This window comes from Pseudorasbora parva, chromosome 17 (assembly GCF_024679245.1).
Source record: "Pseudorasbora parva isolate DD20220531a chromosome 17, ASM2467924v1, whole genome shotgun sequence".
NCBI lineage: Eukaryota > Metazoa > Chordata > Actinopteri > Cypriniformes > Gobionidae > Pseudorasbora > Pseudorasbora parva.
This window is the reverse complement of record NC_090188.1, coordinates 36,915,144-36,930,229: the sequence shown is the minus strand read 5'-3', so window position 1 is coordinate 36,930,229 and position 15,086 is coordinate 36,915,144. Positions and strand designations below refer to the sequence as shown.

At 38.9% G+C, this 15,086-nt stretch overlaps 1 long non-coding RNA gene across 1 annotated transcript in view; it reads left to right on the top strand.

Moving 5' to 3' along the window:
- The first annotated feature begins 1,270 nt into the window (after nt 1-1,270).
- Nucleotides 1,271-15,086, top strand: part of LOC137044954 (uncharacterized) — a 54,155-nt gene continuing 40,339 nt past the window's right edge. Inside the window, exon 1 of the long non-coding RNA XR_010898658.1 lies at nt 1,271-1,517. This is a non-coding gene — a long non-coding RNA (uncharacterized lncRNA). The remainder of the gene's footprint in view (nt 1,518-15,086) is intronic.

The window sequence follows — 15,086 nt, the reverse complement described above, 5'->3', positions numbered from 1 at the left end:
GAAACGCACTAAAAGAGCAATCACAAAAGGGTTCGTTTTAAACGAACCAAACATGCCAAGTGTGACTGTGAACACACCTTAACATGGCTTGATGAGTTGATTCTGTGGTTAACAGAGAGGGAGGCCTCCACAAAATGACGTCTTCGTTCTAATGTCACCATTTTATCTAAGATACATCATTCAAAAGAAGCTCAAAACCAAGTGCAAACAGAGCGACACGCGCAGAGAGTTATGAACTCATCTCCATTATGAACTGACCCCGGGATTTATGGAAGAGGAAGTTCGGACGAGGTAGTAAAAATGAAATCATGATGACATTTAAATACGCTGCCTATTAAACGTACGAAAACAGAAGCTCCCCCTGCCAAAAATAACTCGGTGCGGCCCGCCGTCCAAGGCTAAAGTATGGTGCATCGATCAGACCGATAGATATTTCCCCATATGTCTCTTATACTTTGGAAAATCTCCACAGGCTTATATATCGGGAATATTATCTATTAGAAGAGATGAAAACCTTGACGCTAGAGATGAATAAGACCACTGCGGTTACAAGCTGCTTTAGGGTTTGGGAAAAAAGCCACCAGAGCTGCCATTATTAGATATAACTCCACATTAGCGAATAAACGGCATTTGAATGATATACTAATGATGACCTATTGGGAGGGTCCTACAGGACTCAGCTGTGTTTAGGGCCAGAAGTATTGGCCTTTGATGAGGAAAAGCCAGACCACTTAATGGAGAGAGCTCTGCAGAGTGGCTCTGCCACCAAAACATATATGCATAATGGAAAAATAATGGAATTTATAATAATTTGTTTAGCTGGAGAGAGAAACAGAGGGAATTAGAGCTGCTTGGTGCCGCAGCCTGCAGACTACATGCACCTCTGCCATAACAAGATTAGAATTTAAACTATGGAGCGAAAGACTCTCTCCGGCTAGATGAAATATTAAAATAGGCCATGCCTTAGCGCTAGGCTTGGAAAGCCTTGCTCTGTCTCTTTCTCCATGTGACATTTTCCAATTCTGACATATGCCTGCCAATCAAAGTGATTGACACCGAACACATCGGGCCACCTGAGCCGTTTCAGGCGATGAATTGCAATGCGCCGCTTAAGCATCTCTGCATAAGTTACGCCTGCAGTATATACATCTGTTTTTATCCTTTTTTGGGAGCCGCAGTCCCCGAATGTCCCGTTCATAACTATTCGAATGCCAATTGTCATGAATTATCCACAGCGTTCCGGCTCGGCCAGCGGAGACTGGATGAGCGTCTTCGTGAGTCTGTTTCTTTCACAGGGAGACGGGTTAAAAGGTTGTCAGAGTCTTCCTCTTGGCTTTAGGCTGACGTGGACACGTGTTTCCCTCCTGTGATCTGGCTGGAGCTGTGTGTGTTGCGCCGGGTGCGTCAGAAAGCATTTGGATCTAGAAAATCTCTGAATGATGCAGGAGGTGTGGAGCGCCACTGTGACCCGGCCTCCAGGGAAAGAGACGTCTTCCAGACAGACCTTTACCTGCTGTGTGAGTAAAGCACAATCCAGACACTAAACAGACTTTTTAAGATGCCATATTGAATTACTTTTGTGTGTGTGTATATATATATATATATATGTATATATGTATTAAATTCTAGTACAAAGTGTGTTCGTGTGTTCTTCTCATAACTTTACTGTATCTCAAAGGTTTGTGTATGTGTCTGATCTGACCAAGAATGTGATGTATTGCACACAATAATGGGGAACAGGAAGGTAAAGATTTTCACTCACTAATTTGTAATTGCCACCAGAGGGAGCTAGGATAGTAGCTTTGGGTTAGGATGAAATGAGAGCCTCCTCTGAAACTTTCCTTTCCTGGCCAACCAGATGGAATATTGCAACACCAAAATGCCATTTATGAAACATTAAAAAAAAACAAAAAACCTGGCAACCACAAAAGGATTGTAACCAGATTTTTTTTTTTTAACTTACTTATTCTTACTTCATTTATTATTTTAAAATGTAATAAATAAATAAAGCAGAAATAAAAATGGTAATCAGAAGAGACCACCCATTTTTTTAAACAATTAACATGAATAATAATAATAATAATAATAATAATAATAATAATAATAATAATAATAATTAAAGCTGCGAGCAGCATTTAGCGGGGTTCAAGCCATTTAAGGTCTTTAAGCATTTGACACCTTTTGCATGAAAGGCTTTTAAGCACTGAATGAATTTGAGAGATATCAAGTGAAATGAAGTGATAAACTGACAAAATGTGATTTTAAATATTATAATAGTGACTTTATATAGTCTAAATATGAATTGATCAGGAGAGTGCAGAGAATCATACTGCTGTGGTTTGGTTCCGATCAGGCAAAAAACCTAGGACTAGTTTGCAAAACGAGGTTTTTAACATAATTGTGAATATTTAAATAAAGATTTGATTGACAGTATTGGTTATAGAGGCAAAGTTGTTCAGTATGAGAAGATCTATCATAATATATGCATATTATGTGGCTGTTTTAACCCCACCTGATTACAGAGATGGAAAATACAATTTACAGGCAATTCACCATAGGGAATACATGGTTTTCAAAGCTTTTTAACACTTATAGCGCCCCCTATACTCCGATCTCCATAAAACTTTGCATGTGTCTTCAACATGTTATGCCACATATACCCAACAATTTTCGTGAAGTTTTGAGTTTCCCCTTAGGATTTATAGGCTTTTGAGTGTATTTTGCCACGCCTCTTTTCTAAATGGCCCTGTTATAGCCATCCAAATGCAAAAAATCAACTTTTTTTTGATAATTATTGATCTAGAGAGTCCAGAGAATTGTCCTAGACTGGTTTGGTTCTGATTGGGCAAAAAACCAGGGACTAGTTCGCAAAAGTAGGTTTTTAACATTATTGCAAATATTTATTTAACGATTTGATTGACAGAAATAGTTCTAGAGGCAAAGTTGTTCAACATGAGGAGATCTATCATATGATATGCATATTTTGCCGATGTGTGCAACACCACGTGATTGCAGAGCCATAAAACTCGTTAGCGCCAACTAGTGGCCGATTTCTTTCAAAATTCTTACAGACCTCTAGGACCATGAGTCAAACATGCCTACTGAGTTTCGTTCCAATCGACCTCCGTTAACCCTGTCTAATAAGTGCTCAAATTTCATTGGCCGATGGCGGCCATGTTTTTTGAGATACGCCAATGTTCTCATAGACAGACATGGGGCCTTGGGCCAAGACACTGCTTACCAATTTTCAAGTCAATCGGACTAGCGGTCGCGTGGTTATAGCCCTTTTTGTGTTTTTTCCATGTTATAGCGCCACCAAGTGGCCAATCGTCGCGATTTTTTTGTCGTGACCAAAGACTGAGCCCATACACATGTGTACCAAGTTTGGTGAAGATATCTAATTTCTTGCTGGAGTTATAGCCTCTTTAGTAAAATAGGCTCCGCCTTAAATGTACATTTCCACGCCCCTTTTCGTTCATGAGTCAAAATTTCAACTTTTTTTTGATAATTATTGATATTCAGACTAGACAGAACATTTTGGCACTGGTTTGGTTCCGATATGTCAAAAAACCAGGGACTAGTTCGCAAAAGTAGGTTTTTGACAAAATTCAAAATGGCGGAAAAATTTTCATGACGGAAATGAAATCGGAGATATACGTTTTGTTCGCCAAGGTCTCAGCTTTCCAATGATATAAGACACTTGAGTGTGGACCAAACGGTTTAGGAGTTATGAGCCCTTTTGCGCAATTGATTGCTATAGCGCCACCTATTGGCCAATCTGGCTCATAATTTGATAACCTCTCCTCGATTTTTGGACTACCTATTGACAAAGTTTCAAGTCTCTAGCCCTTACGGTTTGGTCTGCACGATGAGTTTTACGGCAGAATAATAATAATAATAATAATAATAATTAAAGCTGCAAGCAGCATTTAGCGGGGTTCAAGCCTTTAAGGCCTTTTAAGCACATAGGCATTAAAGACATTAAGTTTTATTTAGCAAGATTTTAAACACTGAAATAATAGATGGAAAAGTCCATTCACAGCCAATATAGGCAATTTACCATAGGAAATGCATGGTTTTTAAAGCTTTTTAACAGTTATAGCGCCACCTATAGTCCGATCTCTTTAAAACTTTGCATGCTTCATCAGCATGTCATGCCACATATACCCAACAATTTTCGTGAATTTTTGAGCTTCCCTTTTGGGTTAGCGCCAACTAGTGGCCGATTTCTTTCAAAATTCTTACAGACCTCTAGGACCATGAGTCAAACATGTCCAATGAGTTTCGTTCCGATCGACCTCCGTTAACCCCATCTAATAGGTGCTCAAAATTCATTGGCTGATGGCGGCCATGTTTTTTGAGATACACCAATGTCCTCATAGACATACATGGGGCCTTGGACCAAGACACTGCCTACCAATTTTCAAGTCAATCGGACTAGCGGTCGCGTGGTTATAGCCCTTTTCATGTTTTTGTCACATTATAGCGCCACCAAGTGGCCAATCGTCGCAATTTTTTTATCGTGACCTCAAATTGAGCGGATACACATGTGTACCAAGTTTGGTGACGATATCTCATTTCCTTCTTGAGTTATAGCCTTTTTAGCAAAATAGGCTCCGCCCTGAACGTCCATTTTGAAGCCAGTTAGCAAAAATGAATCGAAATTTCAACTTTTTTTCGATAACTATTGATAATTAGCCACCAGAGAACATTTTGACACTGGTTTGGTTCCGATCGGTCAAAAAACCAGGGACTAGTTCTCAAAAATAGGTTTCAGACATACTCCAAAATGGCGGACATTTTAAGACGAAACAAAAAAATTCCCGCTTACAGTTTTTTCGTCTTGGCCCAAGGATTTCAAAAGTATAAATCATTTGAGTCTACGACCACCGGTTTATGAGAAAAGCTCACAAATGTAAAATTTTTTGGTTTTTTGCGCTATAGCGCCACCTATTGGCCAAATGGGCTCATATTTTGATAACCTCTCCTCGATTTTTGGACTACCTTCGGGTAAATTTTCAAGTCTCTAGCCCTTACGGTTTGGGCTGCACAACGCGTTTTATCGGAGAATAATAATAATAATAATAAAAATCAGTACAATTACAATAGGGTTTCAGCACTTCGTGCTTGAACCCCTAACAAGCAGCATTTAAGCGGGGTTCAAGCCTTTAAGGCCTTTTAAGCACATAGGCATTAAATACACTAAGTTTTATTTAGCAAGGTTTTAAACACTAAAATAATAGATGGAAAAGTCCATTTACAGCCAATATAGGCAATTTACCATAGGAAATGCATGGTTTTTATAGCTTTTTCACAGTTATAGCGCCACCTATAGTCCGATCTCTTTAAAACATTGCATGCTTCATCAGCATGTTATGCCACATGTACCCAACGATTTTCGTGAAGTTTTGAGTTTCCCCTTAGGATTTATAGGCATTTGAGTGTATTTTGCCACGCCTCTTTTTTAAATGGCCCTGTTATAGCCATCCAAATGCAAAAGTTCAACTTTATTTTGATAGTTATTGTTTTAGAGAGTCCAGACAACTGTCCTAGACTTGTTTGGTTCTGATCGGGCAAAAAACCAGGGTCAAGTTCACAAAAGTAGGTTTTAACATAATTACGAATATTTAATTAACGATTTGATTGACAGCAATGGCCCTAGAGGCAAAGTTGTTCATCATGAGGAGATCTATCATATGATATGCATATTTTGCGGATGTATGCAACACCACGTGATTACAGAGCCATAAACATAATAGGTGCTCAAATTTCATTGGCCTATGGCGGCCATGTTTTTTGAGATACGCCAATGTCCTCATAGAAGTACATGGTACCTTTTGCCACGACACCGCATACCAATTTTCAAGTCAATCGGACTAGCGGTCGTGTGGTTATAGCCGTTTTTGTGTTTTTTTCATGTTATAGCGCCACCAAGTGGCCAATTGTCGCGATATTTTTATCGTGACCAAAGACTGAGCCCATACACATGTGTACCAAGTTTGGTGAAGATATCTCATTTCCTTCTTGAGTTATAGCCTTTTTAGTAAAATAGGCTCCGCCCTGAACGTCCATTTTGAAGCCCCTTAGCAAAAATCAATCGAAATTTCAATTTTTTTTTGATAACTATTGATAATTAGACACCAGAGAACATTTTGACCTTTGTTTGGTTCCGATCGGTCAAAAATCCAGGGACTAGTTCTCAAAAGTAGATTTTCAACAAAATTCAAAATGGCGGAAAATTTTTCATGACGGAAATAAAATCGGAGATATACGTTTTGTTCGCCAAGGACTCAGCTTTCCAATGATATAAGACACTTGAGTGTGGACCAAACGGTTTAGGAGTTATGAGCCCTTTCTCGCAATTGATTGCTATAGCGCCACCTATTGGCCAATCTGGCTCATAATTTGATAACCTCTCCTCGATTTTTGGACTACCTTCGGGTAAAGTTTCAAGTCTCTAGCCCTTACGGTTTGGTCTGCACGATGCGTTTTATCGGAGAATAATAATAATAATTAAAGCTGCAAGCAGCATTTAGCGGGGTTCAAGCGTTTAAGGCCTTTTAAGCACATAGGCATTAAAGACATTAAGTTTTATTTAGCAAGATTTTAAACATTTTAAACAGCCAATATAGGCATATTACCATAAAAAATGCATGGTTTTTATAGCTTTTTAACAGTTATAGCGCCACCTATAGTCCGATCTCTTTAAAACTTTTCATGCTTCATCAGCATGTCATGCTACATATACCCAACAATTTTCGTGAATTTTTGAGCTTCCCTTTTGAGTTAGCGCCAACTAGTGGCCGATTTCTTTCAAAAATCTTACAGACCTCTAGGACCATGAGTCAAACATGCCCACCAAGTTTCGTTCCGATCGGCCTCTGTTAACCTTGTCTAATAGGTGCTCAAATTTCATTGGCCGATGGCGGCCATGTTTTTTGAGATACGCCAATGTCTGCATACCAATTTTCAGGTTAATTGGACTAGCGATCGCGTGGTTATAGCCCGTTTCATGTTTTTTTTCACATTATAGCGCCACCAAGTGGCCAATCGTCGCAATATTTTTATCGTGACCTCAAATTGAGCCGATATACATGTGTACCAAGTTTGGTGACGATATCTCATTTCCTTCTTGAGTTATAGCCTTTTTAGTAAAATAGGCTCCGCCCTGAACGTCCATTTTGAAGCCAATTAGCAAAAATGAATTGAAATTTCAACTTTTTTTCGATAACTATTGATAAACAGAGACCAGAGAACATTTTGACACTGGTTTGGTTCCGATCGGTCAAAAAACCAGGGACTAGTTTGCAAAAGTAGGTTTTTAACATAATTGTGAATATTTAATTAATGATTTGATTGACAGCAATGGTTTCAGAGGCAAATTTGTTCAGCATGAGGAGATCTATCATATGATATGCATATTTTGTGGATGCGTGAAAAAACACGTGATTTCAGAGCCATAAAACTCGTTAGCGCCAACTAGTGGCCGATTTCTTTCAAAGTTCTTACAGACCTCTAGGACCATGAGTCAAACATGCCCATCAAGTTTCGTTCCGATCGGCCTCTGTTAACCCCATCTAATAGGTGCTCAAATTTCATTGGCCGATGGCGGCCATGTTTTTTGAGATACGCCAATGTCCTCATAGTCGTACATGGGGCCTTGGACCAAGACACTGCATACCAATTTTCAGGTCAATCGGACTAGCGGTCGCGTGGTTACAGCCCTTTTCATGTTTTTTTCGCATTATAGCGCCACCAAGTGGCCAATCATCGCGATTTTTTTATCGTGACCTCAAATTGAGCCGATATACATGTGTACCAAGTTTGGTGACGATATCTCATTTCCTTCTTGAGTTATAGCCTTTTTAGTAAAATAGGCTCCGCCCTGAACGTCCATTTTGAAGCCAATTAGCATAAATGAATCGAAATTTCAACTTTTTTTTGATAACTATTGATAAACAGATACCAGAGAACATTTTGACACTGGTTTGGTTCCGATCGGTCAAAAAACCAGGGACTAGTTTGCAAAAGTAGGTTTTCAATAAAATTCAAAATGGCGGAAAAATTTGCATACTGGAAATAAAATCTGAGATATACATTTTGTTCGCCAAGGACTCAGCTTTCCAATGATATATGACACTTGAGTGTGGACTAAACGGTTTAGGAGTTATGAGCCTTTTCTCGCAATTGATTGCTATAGCGCCACCTATGGGCCAATTGGGGTCATAGCTTCTCAGGGTCTCCCCAACATGAGTACTACCATCTGACAAAGTTTCAAATTTCCAGCTCTTACGGTTTGGTCTGCACGATGCGTTTTAGCGGAGAATAATAATAATAATAATAAATATAGCTGCGAGCAGCAATTAGCGGGGTTCAAGCGACTTAAGGCATTTAAGCATTTAAGGCGTATTGCATTTAAGGCTCTAAAGCAGTAAAATAATTAAATCTGGGAGCTCAGGTGAAATGAAGTGATACATTGACAAAATTCGATTGCAAATGTTAAAATAGTGACTTTATAAAGACTGAATTTGAGTTGTGCTTGCAATGGCAAAACTTGTGGCCCTGTTGCTACCCTACACTGCTGACATGTTTTTAGCAAAATGCTAACACGATTAGCATGTTTTTAACATACTGGTAACACAATTAGCATGCTGAAATAATCGATGGAAAATACCATTTACAGCCAATACAGGCAATTCACCATAGGAATACATGGTTTTCAAAGCTTTTTAACACTTATAGCGCCACCTATACTCCGATCTCCATGAAATGTTGCATCCTTCTTCACATTGTTATGCCACATATACCCATCAATTTTCGTGAAGTTTTGAGTTTTCGCTTAGGATTTATAGGCTTTTGAGTGTATTTTGCCACGCCTCTTTTCTAATTGGCCCTGTTCTAGCCATCCAAATGCAAAAGTTCAACTTTTTTTTGATAATTATTGATCTAGAGAGTCCAGAGAATTGTCCTAGTCTGGTTTGGTTTCAGTCGTGCAAAAAATCAGGGACTAGTTCGCAAAAGTAGGTTTTTAACATAATTGCGAATATTTAACTAACGATTTGATTGACAGCAATGGTTCCAGAGGCAAAGTTGTTCAGCACGAGGAGGTCTATCATATGATATGCATATTTTGGGGATGTTTGCAACACCATGTGATTGCAGAGCCATAAAGCTCGTTAGCGCCAACTAGTGGCCGATTTCTTTCAAAATTCTTACAGTCCTCTAGGACCATGAGTCAAACAGGCCCACCAAGTTTCGTTCCGATCGGCCTCCGTTAACCCCGTCTAATAGGTGCTCAAATTTCATTGGCCGATGGCGGCCATGTTTTTTGAGATACGCCAATGTCCTCATAGACATACATGGGGCCTTGGGCCAAGACACCGCATACCAATTTTCAAGTCAATCGGACTAGCGGTCGCGTGGTTATAGCCGTTTTAGTGTTTTTTTCATGTTATAGCGCCACCAAGTGGCCAATCGTCGCGATTTTTTTATCGTGACCAAAGAATGAGCCCATAAACATGTGTACCAAGTTTAGTGAAGATAGCTCATTTCTTTCTGGAGTTATAGCCTTTTTAGTAAAATAGGCTCCGCCCTGAACGTCCATTTTGAATCCCCTTAGCAACCCTGAATCGAAATATCAACATTTTTTCGATAATTATTGATATTCAGCCTACAGAGAACATTTTGGCACTGGTTTGGTTCCGATCGGTCAAAAAACCAGGGACTAGTTCGCAAAAGTAGGTTTTCGACAAAATTCAAAATGGCGGAAAAATTTTCATGACGGAAATGAAATCGGAGATATACGTTTTGTTCGTCATGGTCTCAGCTTTCCAATGATATAAGACACTTGAGTGTGGAGTACACGGTTTAGGAGTTATGAGCCCTTTTGCGCTTTTGGTCGCTGTAGCGCCACCTATAGGCCAATCGGGGTCATAGCTTCTCAGGTTCTCCCCAAATTGAGGACTACCTATTGGCCAAGTTTGAAGTCTCTAGCACTTACGGTTTTGTCTGCACGTTCAGTTTTAGGGGAGAAGAAAAATAATAATAATAATAATAAAAATCTTTACAATTACAATAGGGTTTCAGCACTTCGTGCTTGAACCCCTAATAATAATAAAAATCAGTACAATTACAATAGGGTTTCAGCACTTCGTGCTTGAACCCCTAATAATAATAATAAAAATCAGTACAATTACAATAGGGTTTCAGCACTTCGTGCTTGAACCCCTAATAATTAAAGCTGCAAGCAGCATTTAGCGGGGTTCAAGCCTTTAAGGCCTTTTAAGCACATAGGCATTAAATACACTAAGTTTTATTTAGCAAGGTTTTAAACACTAAAATAATAGATGGAAAAGTCCATTTACAGCCAATATAGGCAATTTACCATAGGAAATGCATGGTTTTTATAGCTTTTTCACAGTTATAGCGCCACCTATAGTCCGATCTCTTTAAAACATTGCATGCTTCATCAGCATGTTATGCCACATGTACCCAACGATTTTCGTGAAGTTTTGAGTTTCCCCTTAGGATTTATAGGCATTTGAGTGTATTTTGCCACGCCTCTTTTTTAAATGGCCCTGTTATAGCCATCCAAATGCAAAAGTTCAACTTTATTTTGATAGTTATTGTTTTAGAGAGTCCAGACAACTGTCCTAGACTTGTTTGGTTCTGATCGGGCAAAAAACCAGGGTCAAGTTCACAAAAGTAGGTTTTAACATAATTACGAATATTTAATTAACGATTTGATTGACAGCAATGGCCCTAGAGGCAAAGTTGTTCATCATGAGGAGATCTATCATATGATATGCATATTTTGCGGATGTATGCAACACCACGTGATTACAGAGCCATAAACATAATAGGTGCTCAAATTTCATTGGCCTATGGCGGCCATGTTTTTTGAGATACGCCAATGTCCTCATAGAAGTACATGGTACCTTTTGCCACGACACCGCATACCAATTTTCAAGTCAATCGGACTAGCGGTCGTGTGGTTATAGCCGTTTTTGTGTTTTTTTCATGTTATAGCGCCACCAAGTGGCCAATTGTCGCGATATTTTTATCGTGACCAAAGACTGAGCCCATACACATGTGTACCAAGTTTGGTGAAGATATCTCATTTCCTTCTTGAGTTATAGCCTTTTTAGTAAAATAGGCTCCGCCCTGAACGTCCATTTTGAAGCCCCTTAGCAAAAATCAATCGAAATTTCAATTTTTTTTTGATAACTATTGATAATTAGACACCAGAGAACATTTTGACCTTTGTTTGGTTCCGATCGGTCAAAAATCCAGGGACTAGTTCTCAAAAGTAGATTTTCAACAAAATTCAAAATGGCGGAAAATTTTTCATGACGGAAATAAAATCGGAGATATACGTTTTGTTCGCCAAGGACTCAGCTTTCCAATGATATAAGACACTTGAGTGTGGACCAAACGGTTTAGGAGTTATGAGCCCTTTCTCGCAATTGATTGCTATAGCGCCACCTATTGGCCAATCTGGCTCATAATTTGATAACCTCTCCTCGATTTTTGGACTACCTTCGGGTAAAGTTTCAAGTCTCTAGCCCTTACGGTTTGGTCTGCACGATGCGTTTTATCGGAGAATAATAATAATAATAATAATAATTAAAGCTGCAAGCAGCATTTAGCGGGGTTCAAGCCTTTAAGGCCTTTAAAGCACATAGGCATTAAAGACATTAAGTTTTATTTAGCAAGATTTTAAACACTAAAATAATAGATGGAAAAGTCCATTTACAGTCAATATAGGCAATTTAACATAGGAAATGCATGGTTCTTATAGCTTTTTAACAGTTATAGCGCCACCTATAGTCCAATCTCTTTAAAACTTTGCATGCTTCATCAGCATGTTATGCCACATATACCCAACAATTTTCGTGAATTTTTGAGCTTCCCTTTTGAGTTAGCGCCAACTAGTGGCCGATTTCTTTCAAAATTCTTACAGACCTCTAGGACCATGAGTCAAACATGCCCACCGAGTTTCGTTCCGATCGACCTCTGTTAACCCCATCTAATAGGTGCTCAAACTTCATTGGCCGATGGTGGCCATGTTTTTTTAGATACACCAATGTCCTCATAGACATACATGGTGCCTTGGACCAAGACACTGCCTACCAATTTTCAAGTCAATCGGACTAGTGGTCACGTGGTTATAGCCCTTTTCATGTTTTTTTAACATTATAGCGCCACCAAGTGGCCAATCGTCGCGATTTTTTTATCGAGACCAAAGAATGAGCCTATACACATGTGTACCAAGTTTGGTGACGATATCTCATTTCCTTCTTGAGTTATAGCCTTTTTAGCAAAATAGGCTCCGCCCTGAACGTCCATTTTGAAGCCAATTAGCAAAAATGAATCGATATTTCAACTTTTTTTCAATAACTATTGATAATTAGCCACCAGAGAACATTTTGACACTGGTTTGGTTCCTATCGGTCAAAAAACCAGGGACTAGTTCTCAAAAATAGGTTTCAGACATACTCCAAAATGGCGGACATTTTAAGACGAAACAAAAAAATTCCCGCTTACAGTTTTTTCGTCTTGGCCCAAGGATTTCAAAAGTATAAATCATTTGAGTCTACGACCACCGGTTTATGAGAAAAGCTCACAAATGTAAAAAAAATTGTTTTTTTGCGCTATAGCGCCACCTATTGGCCGATTGGGCTCATATTTTGATAACCTCTCCTCGATTTTTGGACTACCTTCGGGTAAATTTTCAAGTCTCTAGCCCTTACGGTTTGGGCTGCACAACGCGTTTTATCGGAGAATAATAATAATAATAATAAAAATCAGTACAATTACAATAGGGTTTCAGCACTTCGTGCTTGAACCCCTAATAAAAATCAGTACAATTACAATAGGGTTTCAGCACTTCGTGCTTGAACCCCTAATAATTAAAGCTGCGAGCAGCATTTAGCGGGGTTCAAGCAATTTAAGGTCTTTAAGCATTTGACGCCTTTTGCATGAAAGGTTTTTAAGCACTGAATGAATTTGAGAGATATCAGGTGAAATTGAGTGATAAACTGACAAAATGTGATTTTAAATATTATAATAGTGACTTTATAAAGTCTAAATATGAATTGATCAGGAGAGTGCAGAGAATCATACTGCTGTGGTTTGGTTCCGATCAGGCAAAAAACCTAGGACTAGTTTAGAGGCAAAGTTGTTCAGTATGAGAATATCTATCATAATATATGCATATTATGTGGCTGTTTTAACCCCACCTGATTACAGAGATGGAAAATACCATTTACAGGCAATTCACCATAGGGAATACATGGTTTTCAAAGCTTTTTAACACTTATAGCGCCCCCTATACTCCGATCTCCATAAAACATTGCATGTGTCTTCAACATGTTATGCCACATATACCCAACAATTTTCGTGAAGTTTTGAGTTTCCTCTTAGGATTTATAGGCTTTTGAGTGTATTTTGCCACGCCTCTTTTCTAAATGGCTCTGTTATAGCCATCCAAATGCAAGAAATCAACTTTTTTTTTTGATAATTATTGATCTAGAGAGTCCAGAGAATTGTCCTAGACTGGTTTGGTTCTGATTGCGCAAAAAACCAGGGACTAGTTCGCAAAAGTAGGTTTTTAACATTATTGCAAATATTTATTTAACAATTTGATTGACCGAAATGGTTCTAGAGGCAAAGTTGTTCAACATGAGGAGATCTATCATATGATATGCATATTTTGCCGATGTGTGCAACACCACGTGATTGCAGAGCCATAAAACTCGTTAGCGCCAACTAGTGGCCGATTTCTTTCAAAATTCTTACAGACCTCTAGGACCATGAGTCAAACATGCCTACTGAGTTTCGTTCCGGTCGACCTCCGTTAACCCTGTCTAATAGGTGCTCAAATTTCATTGGCCCATGGCGGCCATGTTTTTTGAGATATGCCAATGTTCTCATAGACAGACATGGTACCTTGGGCCAAGACACTGCTTACCAATTTTCAAGTCAATCGGACTAGCGGTCGCGTGGTTATAGCCCTTTTTGTGTTTTTTCCATGTTATAGCGCCACCAAGTGGCCAATCGTCGCGATTTTTTTATCGTGACCAAAAACTGAGCCCATAAACATGTGTACCAAGTTTGGTGAAGATATCTCATTTCTTGCTGGAGTTATAGCCTTTTTAGTAAAATAGGCTCCGCCTTGAATGTACATTTCCACGCCCCTTTTCGTTCATGAGTCAAAATTTCAACTTTTTTTTGATAATTATTGATACTCAGTCTAGAGAGAACATTTTGGCACTGGTTTGGTTCTGATATGTCAAAAAACCAGGGACTAGTTCGCAAAAGTAGGTTTTTGACAAAATTCAAAATGGCGGAAAAATTTGCATACCGGAAATGAAATCGGAGATATACGTTTTGTTCGCCAAGGTCTCAGCTTTCCAATGATATAAGACACTTGACCCTTAGGATGAACGGTTTAGGAGTTATGAGCCATTTCGCGTTTTTGGTTGCTGTAGCGCCACCTATTGGCCAATCTGGCTCATAATTTGATAACCTCTCCTCGATTTTTGGACTACCTGTTGACAAAGTTTGAAGTCTCTAGCATTTACGGTTTGGTCTGCACGATGAGTTTTACGGCAGAATAATAATAATAATTAAAGCTGCAAGCAGCATTTAGCGGGGTTCAAGCTTTTAAGGCCTTTTAAGCACATAGGCATTAAAGACATTAAGTTTTATTTAGCAAGTTTTTAAACACTGAAATAATAGATGGAAAAGTCCATTTACAGCCAATATAGGCAATTTACCATAGGAAATGCATGGTTTTTAAAGCTTTTTCACAGTTATAGCGCCACCTATAGTCCGATCTCTTTAAAACTTTGCATGCTTCATCAGCATGTTATGCCACATGTACCCAACAATTTTCGTGAAGTTTTGAGTTTCCCCTTAGGATTTATAGGTTTTTGAGTGTATTTTGCCACGCCTCTTTTTTAAACGTCCCTAGTATAGCCATCCAAATGTAAAAGTTCAATTTTTTTTCAATGATTTTCGATCTAGAGAGTCCAGAGAATTATCCTAGACTAGTTTGGTTCCGATCGGGCAAAAAAACAGGG